The 14026-nt window shown below is 40.4% G+C and overlaps 1 protein-coding gene across 7 annotated transcripts in view; it reads right to left on the bottom strand.

The window, feature by feature from the left end:
* Positions 1–14026, bottom strand: part of ST6GAL1 (ST6 beta-galactoside alpha-2,6-sialyltransferase 1) — a 156952-nt gene that overhangs the window by 37626 nt on the left and 105300 nt on the right. For 6 of the 7 annotated variants that reach the window (XM_063721641.1, XM_024244137.3, NM_001133587.1 and 3 more), the window contains 1 exon segment: positions 1983–2114. The gene's annotated coding sequence lies outside the window, so the exon portion shown is untranslated. 7 annotated transcript variants of the gene reach the window in all.

Genomic DNA, 14026 nt, shown 5'->3' with positions numbered 1-14026 from the left:
CGATGGGCTCCTATCTTGGGTTGCTGAAGTTGTGGAAATGATTAAATGTACACAGTGGAAGAAGAATTCAGATATAAGATCATGAAGTGGAGGGTGGAAGCTTGTTGTATTACCAGAAACTAAGGAATTCAATTTCCGCAGACACCCAACACAGGTAATCACATGACCATATGACAACTGAAGAAGAACTAGAGCAAAGAAGGAAAGTGGCATTTAAGGAGGGCCTACTACATGGTAGTCACTTTCCTTGCAATATCTCATTGAACCTTTACTACAACACTATGATAGAGATATTGACAACCCTATTTTAGGAAATGAAAAAAACTGAGGCTTAGCAAAGTTATAGGGTTTCTCCAATGTCAACAGCAAGTCAGTTCGAGAACCAGAATTCCAGCCCAGGTCTGTCTGACTCTAAAAGTTCATAATCTTTCCACCCAAGGACATGCATCTGTGATAACGGACAGTGAGAAGTCAGTGTGATCAAGTCGGACTCAATGTCACTAGAGAGGCAACTTCGTCTGTCAGACAGTCGCAGACAAGCCACCTTCACCATCAGTGCTGCACCTGCCATCCCTCCTGTGCACTGTGTTACCACTCAGGGGTACTTTCCATATTGGTAAGGTTTTCCAGACCTATTATACTCCTGTGAGATAAGCACAGCAGATTTTATGAGCTCCATTTATAGCTGAGTATAGTGAGGTTTGGAAATACAAATAATTTTCAAAGTTGCATGAGTCATTTGGAAATAGTGGACTTGGAACTTGACTTTGACATGTCTGAATGAAACAAGATGGCAGGAAGGGCCTGATTCACTGTCACAGGAGTGGAGGCTCAGGGAGCAGCTGCCCAGTACCTACTCTCCGAGGTGTGGTTTCCCAGGAAAGAAGACTTCCTCCAAACAGCTCAGTCCAGCAACAGTCTTGCAACCATCAGACAGCCTCAGCCTTCACGGCCTGTGCCCTGTCATGGCCTCAGGGCACTCATCTGAAATCTCGCATAAGGGCTCATGTGGTCCCTTGACACCACCGTTGGTTGAGGCTCCAAGTCCACCAGGTGGCTGGAGTTTCTGGTCACAGGCACTTATAACTGCAAGACCCCTTCTCATCTCTCAAATTGAAGAAGGCAGAGGCTGAAGAAGCTTTCTCTAAATGGCATAACCAAGGGAAAAGAGTAGCAAACTTTTCTCTACAAATGTTTTGGAAAAACACACTAAGCTTTGAATTTTCCAATTACATCAGACTGTGTTAAGCCTCCAGGTGTCTGCACTGCTGCACTCTTTTCTCCTTGTCCATGTGCTTGCCAGCTCTGACAATATCAGCTTTCTGCTTCTGAAGGTCAGTGGAGGCCACCTCCCCTTCCGCATTATCCCTGCTCCCCTTTGCTGCCAGCCAGAGCTTTGTAATGCTTGCTTTTCATGCCTGACTTTGCTGCTAAAGGAAAACTCCTCCTGGCATGCTTTCTGAAACCCTAGTACCCAGCACAGTGCCTGGACCAGAGCGGATACTCAATGAAAGATTATTGAACTGATGCAATTGTATCAGAGAATCTTTACAATCATCATGAGGCTTCTAGAGGAAGAACACAGCAACTTGCATTATCACCTTCAAAGAACTGGCCAACACTGAACTGGCAGAAATTAATGCTCAAAGCAAGGAAATCCTGTCCCGATCCACCCATCACGACATACTCAGTATCAGTTGCATTCGTGGCAGGTAGTAGGTACTCAGAACGGTTGACTGAAATACAGAATAACTTAAATCTTATATAGTTAATAGAAATGTACAAGCCATTTCTCTACACCCCCCAACCAAGCCCACACTGAATCAGCAGTTAAAGAGGACTAAAAAATACATACAAAAAGAAAACAGCAAAGCTGGAGCCAGATACTGAGATCCTGAGATTCCCTGCCAGCACATCTGCCACACCAGCTTTTACTCAGGAATGTACCCCTTTGCTAGCCCATGCCTCTGTGTGTTCCTTACCTGCTTCTGGCTAATCCCCCACGGGCGGCAGGCCCTTCAGGTCCTCAGGAATCAGCACTATTCTCCATGGGAGGAAAGATTTATTGGGTCTGGAGGCCAAGGCCCATTTTTCTCAGGATGATCAAAACTCATCTGCAAAGGCAAAAAATAAGAGACAGAAAGAGAGGAGGTGAGAGCTGTTTTCCAGCAGAGGCAGTGTTAAACATTAACAAGATGGAAAGGTGCTTATGCAGACCTAGGCTAGGTCTCAATCCAGGAAGCCTCCAGGGCTCAGGAAAAAGAGAGAGAGAAGAGCCTATTAAAGGTGCAATGCTCTGGATCTGTGAACAGCACAGATAGCCTAGAAATAGACTTGACACTGGCCGGGTGTGGTGGCTCACACCTGTAATCCCAGCACTTTGGGAGGCCGAGGCGGGCGGATCAGGATCATGAGGACAGGAGATCAAGACCATCTTGGCTAACACGGTGAAACTCCGTCTCTATTAAAATACAAAAAAAAAATTAGCTGGGCATGATGGTGCACACCGGTAGTCCCAGCTACAAGGGAGGCTGAGGCAGGAGAATTGCTTGAACCCGGGAGGCGGAGGTTGCAGTGAGCGGCGATCACGCCACTGCACTCCAGCCTGGGCAACAGAGAGAGACTCTGTCTCAAAAGAAAAAAAAAAAAAAGAAATAGACTTGACACCAGATAAGAATGGGCTAGAAAGCTAAAGCGGCCACCATGGACCAACCTGGGAAGAACAGATTGTTTAATTGCTGGCTTGGAGATAAATAGGGAGTAATTAGGTCCATCCTGAAATAAACTTCAGACAGATTTTCAAAAAATTATTTATTTTCAAAGAATATTTAATAATATGTGAAAGTTCAATCAGTATAATTGTAACTGAACAAATAGGTTATAAAACGGTAAATACTATCCAAATTCAGAAAAAAAAATACATTTAAAAAAACATGAAAAAGTACTAGAAAAAAGTACACCCAGAATGGTAATAATAATAGATGTTTTCATTTTTTATAATTTTACATATATTCCAAAATTTCTAAAATGTACATCCATTATTCTTTGACTTTGAAAAAATGTACAAAAGTATAAAAATGTAATTTTAAAAAGCTAAAAATAAGCCAGGCGTGCATGCCTGTGTCCCAGTTACTCAGGAGGTTGAGGAAGGAGGATCATTTGAGCCCAGGAGTTAGAGGCTGCAGTGTGCTATGAGCGCCACTGCACTCCAGCCTAAGTGACAGAGTGAGACCTGTCTCTAAACAAACCAACAAAAAACAGCTAAAAATATAAATATATACTTGTCAGCTCTTTCTTCTTTTGATGCGATGTAGGAAAATAGCAAAGGAAAAGTTTAATACATTCAGCTGCAAGAAAATTTCAACATCTATACAGTGAAAAATACTGTAACTACAATAAAAAGGAAAAGTCAAAATATAAAAAGGGTTAATATAATAAAAGTCTCCCAAAATAAAGAGGTAATCAACATGAACAGACTAATCACAAAATAAAAAGCACAATTAACAAGCATATAAAGTTATGATTAATCTTGAGAGAAACCCAAGAGGGGCAACTAGAATACTAAGAAACTAGTTTATAGAATTTACATTAGTCCGCAGTTTTCTACATGATAATACTCATTGCTGGACAGATTATAATTAAATTGATATACATTCAAAGGATCATATAAATTAATTTAATCTTTCTAGAATGTATTCAGGCCATAGAATTAAGAGCTCCTGACCATGGACCATGCTACTGTACTTCTAGGAAATAAGAGTGAATGAATAAATAATTCAAAAGAAAAAAGATTACATACTCCAGTTTCCCCACATGTAAAATGATTCTCTACATTACATAGTTCTGATGACAAATGAAACAGGATTAATGAGATAAAGAATATGAGTTCTATAAAGCAATATGCATGCAAAGAAGCATAGGGTTTTTTTAAAAAATAATTTTAACTTTTATGTTAGATTCAGGGGGTATGTATGCAGGCTTGTTACCTGGTATATTGCACAATGCTGAGGCTTGGGGTATGATTGATCCTGCCATGCAGGTACTGAATAATTCATTTTTTAGCTCTTTCCCCAGCCTCCCCCGTCTTGTAGTCCCCAGTGTTTATTATTGCCACCTTTATGTCTATCAGCATTCATTGTTTAGTTCCCACTTATAAGTGACAACATATGGTATTTGGTTTTCTGTTCCTGCATTATTAATTTGCTTAGGATAATGGCTTCCAGCTGCATCCATCTTGCTGCAAAGGGCGTGGCTTTGTCCTTTTTCATGGCTGTGTACTATTCCACGGTGTATATGTACCACGTTTTCTTTATCCAGTCTACCACTGATGGGCACCTAGGCTGATTCCATTCTTTGCTATGGTGAATAGTGCTGCAATAAACACACAAGTGCATGTCTCTTTTTGGTAGAAACATTTATTTCCTTTTGGATATATACCCAGTAATGTGATTGCTGAGTTGAATGGTAGTTCTGTTTTTAAGTTTTCTGAGAAATCTCCAAACTGCTTTTCATGGTGGCTGAACTAATTAACATTCTCAACAACAGTGCGTAGGTGTTCCCTTTTCCCTGCAGCCTCCCTAGCATCTGGTGTTTTTTGACTTAATAATAGCCATTCTGACTGATGTGAGGGGGTATCTCACTGTGCTTTTGCTTTCTTTTCTCTAATAATTAGTGATACTGAGCATTTTTCATGTTTGTTGGCAGCTTATATGTATCTTTTGAGAATTGTCTGTTCATATCTTTTGCTCACTTTTTAATGTTATTTGTTTTTTGCTTGTTCAGTTGTTTAAGTTTCTTATAGATTCTGGATATTAGACCTTTGTTGGATGCATAGCTTGCAAATATTTTCTTCCATTCTGTAGGTTGTCTGTATATTCTGTTGATAGTTTCTTCTGCTGAACAAAAGCTCTTTAGTTTAATTAGATCTGACTTGTCAATTTTTGTTTCTGTTGCAGTTGCTTTTAAGTACTTTGTCATAAATCCTTTCCCAAGGTTGATGTCCAGAATGGTGTTTCCTAGGTTTTCTTCCAGGATTCTTATAGTTTGAGGTCTCACATTTAAATCTTTAATTGATCTTGAGTTAATTTTTGCATATAGTATAAGGAGGGGATCTAGTTTCATTCTTCTGCATATGGCTAGCCAGTTATTCCAGCATCATTTATTGAATAGGGAGTTCTTTCCCCCGTTGCTTATTTTTGTTGACTGTGTTAAAGATCAGATGATTATAGGTATGTGGCTTTATTTCTGGATTCACTATTCTGCTCCATTAGTCTATATGTCTGTTTTTGTACCAGTACCATGCTGTTTTGGTTACTGTAGCCTTACAGTGCGGTTCTAAGTCAGGTACTGGAATACCTCTGAATTTGTTCTTTTTGCTTAGGATTGCTTTAGTTATTTGTACTCTTTTTTGGTTACACATGAATTTTAGGATAGTTTTTTTCTAGTTCTGTGAAAAATGACATTGGTAGTTTGATAGGAACAGTGTTGAATCTACAGATTGCTTTGGGCAGTGTGGCTGTTTTAATGATATTGATTCTTTCAATCCATGAACACGAAATGTTTTTCCATTAGTTTGTGTCATCCATGACTTCTTTCAGCAAGGTTTTGTAGTTCTCCTTAGAGAGATATTTCACTTATTTGATTAGATGTATTCCTAGGTATTTAAAATTTTGTTGCAACTATTATAAATGAGATTGTGTTGTTGATTTGACTCTCAGCTTGAAAATTACTGGTTATGGAAATGCCATGAATTTTTATACACTGGTTTTGTATCCTGAAACTTTGCTGAAGTTGTTTATTAGTTCCAGAAGCCTTTTGGCAGTGTCTTTATAGTTTTCTAGGTATAGAATCATTTTGTCAGCAAAGATAGATAGTTTGACTTCTTTTCCTATTTGGATGCCTTTTATTTGTTTCTCTTGTTTGATTGCTCTGGATAGCACTTCCAATACTATATTGAATAGAAGTGGTGAGAGTGGGCATCCTTGTCTCGTTTCAGTTCTCAAGGACAATGCTTCCAGTTTTTACCCATTCAGTATGATATTGGCTGTGGGTTTGTTATAGATGATTCTTATTATTTTGAGGTATGTGCCTTTGATGCCTAGCTTCTTGAAGGCTTTTATAATGAAAGGATTTTGAATTTTATCAAAATCTTTTTCTGCATCGATTGAGATGATCATATGGCTTTTGTTTTTAACTCCGTTTATGAGGTGAATCACATTTATTAATGTGTCTATGTAGAACCAACCTTCCATCCCAGGAATGAAGCCTACTTGATCACAGTGAAATAACTTTTTGATGTGCTGCTGGATTCGGTTTGCTAGTATTTTGTTGAGGATTTTTGCATCTATTTTCATCAGGGATATTGGCCTGTGGTTTTCTTTTTTTACTGTGCCTTTGCCAGGTTTTGGTATCAGGGTAATGCTGGCTTCATAGAATGAGTTAGAGAGGGATCTGTCTGCCTCACTTTTTTGGAATAATTTCAGTAGGATTGGTACCAGCTCTTTTTTGTATGTCTGATAGAATTTGGCTGTGAATTTATCTGGTCCAGGGCTTTTTTTGGTGGTAAGTTTTTTATTACTGACTCAATTTCAGAGCTTGATATTGGTCCGTTCAGGTTTCAATTTCTTCCTGATTCAATCTTGAAAGATTGTGAGTTTCCAGGAATGTGTCAATTTATTCTAGATTTTCTACTTTGTGTGAACAGAGGTATTAATAATACTCTCCAAAGATCTTTCATATTTCTGTGGGATTAGTTGTAATGTCATATTTGTCATTTCTGATTGTGATTATTTGTATCTTCTCTCTTTTCTTCTTTGTTAATCTAGCTAGTGGTTTACCAAACTTGTTTATCCTTTCAAAGAACCAACTTTTGGTTTTGTTGATTCTTTGTATGGATTTTTGAGTCTCAATTTTGTTCAGTTTTGCTCTGATTTTAGTTATTTTTTTCTTTTTCTGCCAGCTTTGGGGTAAATTTTTTTTCTAGTTCCTCTGGGTGCAATATTAGGTTGTTAATTTGAGATCTTTCTAACTTTTTGAAGTAGATGTTAAGCACTACAAACTTTCCTAATAACACTGCCAAAAATAAAAATTTTTAATGTCAAACTTATTTATCAAGGTGAAAATCTGCTAACAACTAAGCATCCAGCAATAAGGAAGTAAGAAAACCATGGTATAGCCACCTAAAATAATTTATATAATTGTGTATGAATTTATATAGTAATAGGAAAGAAAATACTTAAAATCTTATAATGAAAAAAGCAAAACAGAAAATGTTATCTGCGTACTCAGATGGCGACTTAAAAGATATGTATATCCAACTGTCTAGAAAAAATGTAAATGGTTGAGACTTGAATACCATTGACGGATAAACTGATGAAAGATTAATTCTTATCAGTTTGACTTCCTTTATTATTTTATTCTTTGTTTTTGAGATGGTGTCTCTCTCTGTCGCCCAGGCAGAAGTGGTGCAATCTTGGCTCACTGCAAGCTCCACCCTGCAGGTTCATGCGATTCTCCTGCCTCAGCCTCCCCAGTAGCTGGGTAATATAGGCATCTGCCACCATGCCCGGCTAATACTTGTTTTTAGTAGAGATGGGGTTTCACCATGTTGGCCAGGCTGGTCTTGAACTCCTGATCTCAGGTGATCTACCCACGTCGGCCTCCCAAAGTGCTAGGATTACAGGCGTGAGCCCCCACGCCTGGCCAACTTCCTTTATTATTTTTATTATGTTACTTGAATAATTAAGGCAAAACCCTTAGGGACAATACTAAAAATACACTTCGACCTTGTGTATCAACTTGGTGCACAATATTAACCTGGCTGCAAGGCCTGTCCTAGGAGATCTAGCATTAACAGAACTAAGAGGAAGCCATATGGACATACTTAACTTCACCCCATGAACCAAAAGAAAATCCTCTGTTGAAGGCTAGGAATTCAGGTTGGGAGAACCCCAGCTCTTCATGACCAGGAGGAAGGCAGGCAGGCAAACCCTAGGTATGACTGCCAGGGAAAAAGTGAGAAGTGCCACTCTGCCCTGTGTCAAAACATTTGGGGCTCTCCTCATCAGCTCAAAGAAGAATAGTTTTCTGGGCAGCATCCTTGGAAGAGTCAGCAAATTTCTCTGATAGTTGTCCCTCTGACATTTTCACAGCATGAATTTCCCTTGTGGCATGAGTGTTTGTAATTATGCAGGCATTCATTTAGTATTTGATTAGTCTGTCTCCTTCCACTAAAAATATAAGCTTCATAAATAGGAATCTTGTCAACCTTCTTCTCTATTATTTCCAGGGAGTATCTCTAAACACTAGATGAATGTCTAGCACTTAATAAGCTCTCAGTATGCATTTGTTGAATGAATAAATGGGTGACGGGTTCACAGCTCTTACTCCTGGCATCACTCATGGAAGAGGCTCTTTCTTAGGCCCCTGTAGAAAACACTGTGGGCAGTCACCAGACTTTTGGATGATACCTCTTGCCTGTGAATGCTGGTTTGCTGCCATCCTCCAGCTGGCAGCCAGGACATGAAACTTTTTGTTTGATACAGCCCACAGACAACAGAAATGTGCATCAATCCCAGCTCTTCCTCCCTCACATCAACTGCATCTGCTCAAAAAACCTTGCCCTCTAAGAAGATAAAAATCACTCTCCATTTTTGATTTTCAAAAATCAACCAATTGAAACAAAAGTGGTGCAACTATCTAGATTTATCATAGGTGATGAGGGCTTTCCAAAAATAGTCCCTGCTGCTGAAGAGATAGCAGCACTACTCATCTTCAACCAGCTGTAGAAGTGATAACAGAACCCTCAACTCTCTGGGTGAGAAACTTTAGCAATCCTGGCAATAATAGCTACCATTTATTTAGCACTAGCTATGTGCCAAGCACTGACTATAGCTTAGGGATGAACAATACAAGCTTTGGAATCAGATTTATCAAGACAAGAGCCCAAACTGCCTTTCAGCAGGTACCTGACTTTGAGCAAGTTACTCAACCCCTTAAGACTCAAGATTTAAGACATCTTTATTTATAAAGTAGAAATAGTAATAATAACAAGTCCTACCTCATAGTGTGATTTACAGAATCAAGTAAAATAATCCACTCGGCCAGGTACTGTGGCTCATGCCTGTAATCCCAGCACCTTGGGAGGCTGAGGCAGGTGGATGACTTGAAGTCAGGAGTTCGTGACCAGCCTGACCAACATGGTGAAACCCCATCTCTACTAAAAATACAAAATTAGCCGGCCGTGATGGCATGTGTCTGTAATCTTAGTTACTTGGGAGGCTGATGTAGGAGAATCACTTGAACCCAGGAGGTGGAGGTTGCAGTGAGCCAAGATCACACCACTGCACTGCAGCCTGGGCAACAGAGCGAGACTCCATCTCAAAAAAAAAAAAGATAATCCACTCAAAGGGATTACAACAGTCACCATCCCTTCCTCTGTGGATACCCTTACTACCCCCATTTTTACAAACAGGGAAACTGAGACAGGGAAGATAAATAATTTGCCCAGATTAAGTAGAATGGCACTCTAAATGTCGAAGATTCTTTCATGCCTTTGCAGCTCTGCACAAGAAGTTCTTCAGCATAGTGTGGTTTCCTATGCTGTTCCCATGGGGCCATGCCCACTCAGCTTCCAACACCAGCTCAAGTGCTCCTTGACTCTCAAGCTTCCTTGGCCTCACAGAGATGATCAGCACAACTCCATAGTGCCTATTCTTCCCCTCATCAAACTATGTGACATTTATCTGTTTGCAGATCTGTCCCAACCAGATTGAGAGCTCCTGGGCCACAACTAGGAAATGTTCAGTCATGTCTGAATGCAAGAATGAAGCTAGCTCCTGACACCATCCCTCCCCACTGCCCACTGCCTTCAATTGCTACAGCCACTCCCTCCCACCTACCCACCCATCACCTTCAGTTGCCAGAATCACCTTGATGGCACCATCATTGCAAATGTTCATTTTGCCTGTTGGATACACTGAATGACAGGGAATTTACTACTGCCCCAGACCACACACAACTGTGCGAGTAGCTCTGCCTCTCAGAAATATATTAAAGTTAATGAAAATCAACTTCCCTGTAAAAATAAATCCAGTGTTGCAGCCGGGCACGGTGGCTCACACCTGTAATCCCAGCACTTTGGGAGGCCAAGGCAGGCAGATCACTTGAGGTTAGGAGTTTGAGACCAGCCTAGCCAACATGGTGAAACCTCATCTTTCCAAAAAATACAAAAATTACCTGGGTGTGGTGGCGGGCACCTGTAATCCCAGCTACTCGGGAGGCTGAGGCAGGAGAATCGCTTGAATCCAGGAGGCGGAGGTTGCAGTGAGCTGAGATTGCACCACTGCACTCCAGCCTGGGCAACAGAGCAAGACTCTGTCTAAAAAAGAAAATAAAAAATGAATAACTATAAACCCAGTGTTTTAAGCTCTACTCACTGGAGCCACATAGACTCAGATGGAGAACCTCTAACACTTGTTGCCTCTAGCAAGTGTTAGAGTGAACCTCTAACACATGCTATTTGTCAGGCTCAAAGTGAAGAGCGTCACATGCATCAATGCATGTCATCCTCACAGAGAACCTGTGCAGACAACGCCATCTATGACCCCACTTACCTGGCTGCAGCCATCTTCTCCCCCACCCAAAATACCGTGCTTCATTGCCTGAATATTTTAGCTCCAACACTGTTTCTATCATAACTCTTTGTGATATTAATATCCACTTATAGGATATTCTAGTCCTCTGGCCTCACAGTCCTTTGATCTCCTCTACCCCAGTGATTGTGACCACAGCCACTCACTCCCAGAGTCGTATCTCTGATCTTGTTATTTCCCAACAATACCTTCCATAATCTTGAGTTCAGGCATCTCATCTCCAATTACCACTCCTGTCTATGCAGCTTATTCCAACTAGTACCCCAACTCCAACAAGCTTCTGTGGTTAATCCTTCCACCTGTCACTGTTCCTCACTTTCCTCATATTCTTACTTCCCTTCCTACACAGCTTAAATTCCATGGTCAAAATCATTAAAATGAGTCCTTTGCCCTCTTTGATCACACATGTTTGGCTAAAACTCAATCCTGGTTAAATCCAACCCTCTGTTCTGCTCCACACCAGCAAACATGCAACTGAGCATGGCTAGAGAAAATTGTACAACAATGCTTACTGACTTCACTTCAAGTTCGTGATCACTAACTGCCAGGAGGTCCTTAATGCTTTTCAGAAATCATATGCTACTTTTCCAGTCTATTCATCTGGCACTCGCCCACTATTTGACTTCCTCCTTTCAATCTCACTCTCCTGTGATGAATTTGCTACTTGTTCGTGGAGAAAACAAAAGCTGCCAGATTAGAACTTCCTCAAACTCCCTAACAGAGCCCCCTTTATCTGCATTTATGTCCATATGCCTCGTTACTATAGATGAACTGGCTATGTCCAACACTTGCGATAACCAACACTTGTCCACTAGATCCTACACATTATTGTTTACTTAAGAAAGTTGTTCTAGAAAACCTCACCCCTTTGTTTAATCGATAACTATCCCTCTCTCAAAGATTACTCCCATCAACATATAGACACGCTGCTGCTCTTAAAAAGCAAAATCAAAACACCTCTCATGAGTCAAGCAGCCATGACCTGACCCTGATCAGTCTTTTAGCATCATTAATAGTGAGACATCTAGATAGTGTGTGCCTTCTGATGTGACGTGATATGAAGCACCTATGAAAAATTCTTTTTTTTTTTTTAGAGACAAGGTCTTGCTTTGTCACCCAGGCTGGAGTACAGTGGCACAATCTCCGTTCACCACAACCTCCGCCTCCCAAGTTCAAGCGATTCTCCTGCCTCAGCCTCCGGAGTAGCTGGGATCACAGGCATGCACCACCACGCCCTGCTAACCACCTATGAAAAATTCTTGCCCAGAATGTTTAATCTGTATATTATCAAGCCGTCATACACAATTCCAGTTTTTAGGAAATACAGAAGAAAGAAGAACAAGTTAAATAGCACCATAGGAAAATTATCAGACAAATCCAGAAGGTAGGACTTCCTATGGGACAACTGAACGGGTTTCATCAACAAGTAAATGGGAATAAAAAACAAATGGCTTCACAGATATAATAATATGTAATATGTACACCTTGTCTGAATCTTGGTTTGATTCACCTTGGGGACAAATGGGGATATTTGAACATAGATTGGTTATTATATGATATTAAGAAATTATTGTTAATTTTGTTAGGTGTATAAAAGTATTATGGTCATATAAAGAAAAAGTCCTATGCATGTGAAGTAGTAAGAGATGAAATCTACTTTAAAAATCTACTTTAAAATACTCCAGTCAAAAAATAGATTCAGCAAATATGAAAACAATGCAATGTCATTTTTTGGATGTATTCAAATTAAGCTATGTAACAAGACTGATTTTCAAACTCCTTTCTTCTTAGACAACGATATAGTTTGGGAGAGGGGAGAGTTTTAAAGAGCTTGAAGAAAAAAGTCACGATAGACAATTGTTTCTGTTTTACTCAAGGAATTAACTAAAAGATATATGACTTTAGAGAAGTCATATATTGAGTCATTCATTGCATGAATTCTAAATAAACTCCACTTCCCTGCCCTGACCCTAAACCTCTTGACTTCATTTCTCTTCTTTAAAATGCCTTATTTCTCTTTCCTTTACAGTGAAACTCCTTGAAAGACTGTCCATAGTCTTGTTTGCAATAGCTATCTTCCCACTCTCACTTGAACCCACTCCAACCAGGCCTCCCCATCTCCATGAACCTGATGTTGTCAGAGTCACAAGGACCTCCACGATCTCCACATTGCTAACCAAGTGGTCAATGTTCAGTCTTCATCTTATTCAGCTCATCAACAGTCCATAACTTCCTCTTCCTTGATGCATATTCTTCACCTAGCTTCCAAAACCTATACTTCTGGTTTTTCTCTGCCTTACCAGTAAAGCCTTACTGGTCTCGTTGCTGGCTCCTTCTCTTCTACCCCACTTTATGCACAGAAATGCCCTAGATCTGCCCTTTTTCTATACTCACTCTCTACTGCTTGTGAGCATCTTGTGGTCAGCTCTCCACCTACCCAGCCCCCTGCAGTTTGCACTCAATACCTGTTTGTTGAAGTGCACTGAGTCGGGAAAGTAGGTTCTGTCAGTGAGCTTCTACAGAAAGGAAGCCTTTGAAATTTTTTTTTGAGAAAAGAAGATGGGGCAAGAAGGGGGGCTGGAATAAAACACTGCACTCACTTCACTATTTACCCTCTTATCTATTATCTGTAGAGAGGAGGCAACATTGAGGAGCACAATGATTCTCAGACTTAGAGCACATCCAAATTATTAAAATCACTTGTTAAAATGCGGGTTCCTGAATTCTGTCTCAATCATTCTGATTCAAGTAGTCTGGGAGGTTGGGGGAATAGTGGGGGGAAGTTGGAAATCTGCATTTAATAAGCATCCCAGGTAATTAATTCTCAGGCAAGTGGTGAGAAACAGGTCGCTGAGAACAGTGCTACTGAAAGTGAGATCTGCAGAGAAGTGCTAGGCTAAGAAAGCTTTTCAAGATGCAAGATGAGAAAAGTACAGAAATGGAGTGTAAGTGACTTTTACAGTAATTTTAAGGAGTAACTTTATGCCTGTTAAATCAATACTTTTTAAAATGGGGCTTGTATTTCAAATGTCCTTTTTCTCATTTCATGATTCTGGAATCCATGCTTTTATTTATTTATTTATTTTTTTGAGATGGAGTCTCCCTCTGTCACCCAGGCTGGAGTGCAGTGGTGAGATCTCGGCTCACTGCAAGCTCTGCCTCCAGGGTTCACTCCATTCTCCTGCCTCAGCCTCCCCAGTAGCTGGGACTACAGGTGCCCGCCACCATGCCCGGCTAATTTTGTTTTTGTGTTTTTAGTAGAGATGGGGTTTCACCATGTTAGCCAGGATGGTCTCGATCTCCTGACCTCATGATCCACCCGCCTCGGCCTCCCAAAGTGCTGGGATTACAGGCGTGAGCCACCATGCCTGGCC

This window comes from Pongo abelii, chromosome 2 (assembly GCF_028885655.2).
Source record: "Pongo abelii isolate AG06213 chromosome 2, NHGRI_mPonAbe1-v2.0_pri, whole genome shotgun sequence".
NCBI lineage: Eukaryota > Metazoa > Chordata > Mammalia > Primates > Hominidae > Pongo > Pongo abelii.
The sequence above is the reverse complement of the archived record's forward strand: the minus strand, read 5'-3'. Positions and strand labels throughout refer to the sequence as shown.